We start from the raw sequence: 6,403 nt of genomic DNA, 5'->3' as shown, positions 1-6,403 counted from the left end.
ATTTGATTATGCGTGAGCCTATCTTTGCCTTTCGCTGGTGATGAAGCAGATCAAGAGCAAATATATTATTAAGCACGCTAGCGAAGGCATTGAATTGCGCGTCCTGCACGGGCGACCCAACGTCACTAAAATTCCTTAGACAGGAAATTTAGGGACGCTGTTACAGTGAAACGTCAAGAAATAAGTTCACGTACCCTGATGTACCTGGCAGGCTAATGAACCCACTTCAATTGTGGTGGCGTGCGAACATGTGATATCTGCACACGCAAACTTTGCAGTGCTACACATTAAACAAGCATCAGCCTTCCAGACGCGGCAATCGACGTGACGGGCATTTACCGTCACGTCACCAGCATTTCAGTGCCGAAAGTTTTAGTATGTGCTTTTCACGTGACGCATTCAATCTTTCAAGAAACGTTCTCGTGGAAACCAGCGTCGCCGTTTCCTGATGAAGATAAAAAGGAGCGCCGCCAGTCTGGCAACCCGTAGATACGCCATGGTCTCTCGAGTGTTCCACCGAAAAACCACCATCTTGGATTGCCTTGCGCGCCGCCTACAGAACAAACTTCTTTACGAATAGTTTCAAAGCGAAGCTTCAGTGTTCTCATTGATGGCGTCTGTAACAGGAAAATGCCCTGCAAGAAGGCAAAACTTCTCTGACAATGATGATAAATACTATATGATAAAAAATACTAGAGGATAACTACAATGGATCTAGAGCTGCCATCGTCCTCCATAAGGATATCAGTAAAATACCTATAAGCAAGGGCGTCAGACAAGAATACACAATCTCTCCAATGTTAGTCACAGCATGTTTACGAGAAGTATTCAGAACGTTGGATTGGGAACAGGTGGGAGTAAGGGTTAATGGAGAATACCTCAGTAACCTCAGATTTGCTGATGACGTTGCCTTGCTAACTAACTTGGGGGACGAATTGCAAAGCAAGCTTTCCGCACTGGACAAACAGAGTAGAACCGTGGGCCTGAAAATTAATATCCAGAAAACCAAAGTAATGATCAATAACCTCGGGACAGCACAGCGGTTTAAGATAGATGGCGAGGCAGTGGAAGTGGGAAGCGAATATATTTACTTAGGCCAAGTTGTGACCCCGGATCCCAACCATGAGGCAGAGATAATTAGAAGGATAAGAATGGGGTGAAGTGCATACGGCAGACATTCTCAGATAATGAATTGCCGCCTACCATTGTCCCGGAAGAAGAAAGTGTATGACAGCTGCATCTTACCGGTGCTCACCTACGGGGGCAGAAACTTGGAGGCTCACTAATATTGTTCAACCTAAATTGAGGACGACTCAGCGAGCATTGGAATGGAAGTTGATAGGTGTAACATTAAGGGACAAGAAGAGAGCGGTGTGTGTCAGGGAGCAAACTGGTGTTAAAGACATATTAGTAAAAATTAAGAAGAAGAAATGGACGTGGGCAGGGCATGTAATCCGAAGGCAAGATAACCGCTGGTCATTAAGGGTAACAGAGTGGATCCCTAGAGAAGGCAAGCGTTGCAGGGGGCGGCAGAAAATTAGATGGGCAGATGAGATCAAGAAGTTTGCGGGGATAAATTGGTCACAGTTGGCACACGACCGAGGTAATTGGAGAATAATGGGAGAGGTCTTTGCCCTGCAGTGGGCGTAGATAGGATGATGATAATGATGATGATGCCGATGATGCCGATGATGATGATGACGAATGTATGGTAACGTTCCTGTTCTTCGCCTGCACTCCGTCAACACCACTGCATTCCAATCCTTTCTCCTACAGCTATTGTCATTCCGTACGCGTTGCCTTTCCGAATCAGTTCTAAACAATAGTTTCTGCACTGCAATTATTACAAAGTAATTAGTGGACCAAAAAATAATCTTTAAAACCACAGCTTTTTTTATTAAAGTGACACGTACAAAAAGGAGCTCGATTACTGCCCCATTGAAGGACAGCCGCGGCATTCAGCAATTTTGTAAAAGCAGCGCGATCAAATGCAAACGCCACGCCGTCGTGCTCTGGCAAAATAATTAGCCGGGAAGGAAGTACACCCAGAATTTGGCTAAGTATTAGGATCTCATCATTCTATTCTTCCCTTTTCACGTCCGTAGATTTGTCAGGCTAGTAGTCTTACATGACCCAGAGCCTTTGAAAACAAATTCCTGCATTGACGTCTAGAAAATGTTACGTACACATCAGTTCGAATGCCTGAAAGTTGACGTATAAATAAACATAATAGTACTTGTGGAAACTGTGGACTTGAGAACAGCGTTCCCGATTAAGAACAAAGAGAAGTGATGTCAGCAGCATTGCACGCTGTACCAACGTCACAACGCGCGGCGCCCCGGTGCCCCGGTCAGGCAGTGAGTGATGAGCCGTGTCAATAATGGTGCCTGTCCCGGACATTTGTCGCAATACCTTCGGGCTCACCGCTCTTGTACGTCTACATGCTCGTGCCGCCAGGTCATGGCATCATCAACAACCCCTGCTACGAGGGCATTTTGTTTCGGAATGTCGAGAACACATCTTTTTCTGTCTACTGTTTGGGAGCCGAGCCCATTTCATTTCACTCAATTTTGCAAAAGAACTTCTGCACTTATACCCGTGCCGCGCGTACACGACAAATGATATTACGTGCTTGAGAACTTAAGTTTTAATGCAATTTATCGCTGTTACACGCAAAAATAAAATGTCATTCGCCCTAATGTCATTTTTGGTTTAAGGAGTTCGCCGCAACTTATTCGCCTTTTCGAACGCCTTAAATCTGCCTACTCTCGAACGCGATGGGTACCAAATGAACCAACAAAACTCTCGGCACCATGGTGTTGACGCATAAACGTAGTTGAACTTCGAAATTAGGTGATTTTTTTGCGCCGTCTTGGCGGCGAAGTTTCGAAAAAGACGAAGTTCACCAAAACACCGGCGAAAGGCAGAACGTCACGTTACTCGTCGCTGTGATTTTTTTTTTTTTTTTTTGGATTTGGCTACGGCTCGCAGGTGACGGCAACTGCTGAAGCCACACTTTTAGAAACAGCTCACACCACGTTTTCGAAAGCACTATTTCTCGTAACGTTTTATTTCGCAAAAAACATTTTAAACGTTTCTAAGGTTTTTTGTCGTTTCTCTTTTGACTTCTAAAATGTGAGTACATTTCTCTTTTTGGTACTTATCACCATCATGCCTAACGCATTTAATGCCTTTTTATTGTAGCACGGCACGTCCAAATTATGTCATTCGGTATCCTAAGGCCTTAAACACCTAATGTCATTTTTCGTGCACGTGTTTCACGGGTATTACTCGAATTACTTAGCGGGGCTAACTGCATTGCCAGCGCTACACTGAATGGCCGGTGCGCGCGTGTGAGGTCGATATGTTATTGTGTTAGCAATTGTCACCTTTTGGGGAGCATCTTAGGGAAGAGCAAATTCTCTGTCACTAACCTGGGACCAAACCGGTTGGTCCTCGATACCCAGTTTTCGCCGGTAGCAGCGCAGAAAGCGCAGAAAGTCACCTGGTAACCGAAAACAACACGTATCCGGAAGAAGGTGTGTGTTCTGCTATGCCTTTCAGTTGTTGCCCCGAAGGCAGGCGAAGGATTTTCCGTTCCTGTGCTGGTCGAAGTTAAGTGGAGGGCCACGTGTGCTGTGAGGCCGTTGAGAAGGCGGGTAAATTTTTTACTGACCTTCACTCACCGTAAGATTAACCGCCCAGTCCGGTTACTCTGCCGCTTCTAAGGTCTTGTCAGTCGCAAAGTGTTCCCGCATTAAGTAAGCACCCGGCAGGTTGTCGTCGCCCGTTCATTGCAGTCCGCATATTATCTGGCTTCAAATGCGCTGAAAAAATAGGCGCGAAAACGTTGCTGATATCGTGTCAGAGAATCACGTGACGGCATAGACCTGTAAACAGTGTAGTAGTTTGTTTACGAAAAATACCTGTGCCGTATTTACGAAGCCTGTCTCACTGATCAAACGCGGCGACAGCTGTTGTTCCGTCCCATCCGAACCTTTTCGGGTGCAACGGCACAACACGTCCTCGCTATTGCGCGGTGCTGGAGCGCGTTATGTTCACCGTCGCGTTGACCTGTACAGCCTGTGAATTGTGTCTGTGTCTCATATCAGGGCAGTAATTCCTTTGAAAACTGTTTATCTGCACTGAAGTGCTCCTTGGCTAATTTGTTGAAGCAACTATTTACCATAACGAATCCTTCAGTTTATCGTCGATCACACCCAGCACGCTGGCACACGAGCACGCCTTCAGGACCCCCTAGCCCGCATGGTTTGGAAAACAATAATTTGTTGTTTTGAGGGGTATCGCAGAGAAGTGAAACAAAAAGCAGAAATTCATAATCCCAACCTGTCAATGGCTCCGGCGAGCTGGCACCCCGGCGCTCTAGCAAGGGGGCACGAGCTTGAAACTTGCTGCTAAATTATTGTTAACAATGTCCTGTATACTGCCAACTAAGACACCGTAAGGAAAATGCCTGGCCTGGTGGTATCCAACTACATTTAATAAGAGCTCACAGTGGCAGTGGATGGTAATTTCGAAGTTAAACACTATATTTCTCAGAAGTGTTTGATACTTTTTTATAAGCGTACTTTTTATAGGTTTGATATCGACATTTATTCACTGTTTTACTGTATCATTATGTATTTAATTTTTATTTATTGAATAATTAACTAACTAATAATTAATAAATAATTGATTGATTGATTGATTGATTGATTGATTGATTGATTGATTGATTGATTGATTGATTGATTGATTGATTGATTGATTGATTGATTGATTGATTGATTGATTGATTGATTGATTGATTGATTGATTGATTGATTGATTGATTGATTGATTGATTGATTGACTGACTGACTGACTGACTGACATGCCCATTGATTTACCTCGGGTTATGAAGCACGTCGTAGTGCAAGTCTAGGGATTAATTTTCTCTTCCTGGATATCTTGAAAATGAGCCCAAATCTGGACACGGCGCTTTCGTTATTCGCTTCCACCTGCTCCCGAGATATCCCTCGAGGAAAGAAGAATTACAAACGAGATGCAAAATTCCAGGCATCCGCACTGCTTCTCCGCTAGCGCCATAAGTTATCGCGTATGCAATTTGTCGCCATGCCGCCTTTTGCTTTTCCTCTACACAAAAGTATTGCCTGCCTTTAACGTCATCCAACTTGTGGACTTTGTGCAACAATGCTGTCTTAATTTTTGCGAGGCAAAGCTTCCGTCCTTAAACGTCATAGCGGTGCGAAAACATTTACAAATGTTTTAAATAAAACTACGGCACTCTCAGGGGCGCGTTCATACACACGCACTACATAATTATGCACTCGGGCTGTGAATGGAATTATTGCGACTCGGTTTTTGAGCAGTGCGCACCTGGCAAGTACCTTCAAATGCACAGGAAAGAACGACGGCGGACGCTCAGAGCGACAAAAGTCGATCGAAATCCAGAGATCACTTTTAGGCGGCACTATGCGAGCCCGTACGATACCACACTTATTGTTTAGTGCATACAGATTCAGTGCCAGTAGCTTCTGCGCGAGAAGCGCCATGTTCGACTCCATTGTGTCTTCGTACACCGACTTGACTGGAAGAAGGCATGACGAATGCCCTCTTCTTTGCGTCACGCCATTGTTAGTCCCTATGAGCTGCGTCCGCCTAATGGCATAAGGCTTACTTTTTGTAATATGCGGGGCCTGTGATGCACGTGTGTTCTGATTTAAGATTAACCCTCCATGGGATGGGTACGTATGCTCGTACGCTTTTCCGTAGGTGCCCACTTGAATATTTTACTTAAGAAATTGTTTAACGCACATAGAATGGCCACTGTTCAGACTTCGAGAAGACCAAGATGAAGCTGGAACCTAGCTCAGCAGACGCATAGACGCAGAACATGAAGACGACCACGCGAAGCGTCAAGATGGCAGCATAGATGAATGGCTCTCTGTACATAATGTGAATATATTTGCTTTCAAGACGAAGGCCTGTTCCCCTGCCTCCCTGGACGTTCTTCGACAACCACCATTTGTTGTTCAACTAGAAGCTTAGATGGCATTACAATTCGCAAATAACAGTTGTGTTTTCTTGGCTTTACTATAATGCTCACTATTTGCTAATACCATAGAATTTTTCCTGGTGACCTACTTTGTAGACATTATTCGCAACTAACGTTCTGATGCTGAACATTGGTTATCGGCTGAGTCTTGCTCCTGCAAACAAAATTCGCAAATTCGCAAATTCCACCAGTGCTTGGGCTGTTTATTTTACGGCATTAAGCTGTTGCATCCACTTTTTTGTGGGAACATTGCATCCCTTGTAATATATTTCAGCGTAAGTTGGTTACAGCGAAAGCTGATCGACATTGACACTGTTTTAGATACAATAGCTGCGTTTGGATTAT

The sequence above is a fragment of the Haemaphysalis longicornis genome, unplaced genomic scaffold (assembly GCF_048455015.1).
Source record: "Haemaphysalis longicornis isolate Haplotype H1 unplaced genomic scaffold, Haemaphysalis longicornis Haplotype H1 scaffold_9, whole genome shotgun sequence".
Taxonomy (NCBI): Eukaryota; Metazoa; Arthropoda; class Arachnida; order Ixodida; family Ixodidae; genus Haemaphysalis; species Haemaphysalis longicornis.
This window is presented reverse-complemented; position numbering follows the sequence as displayed.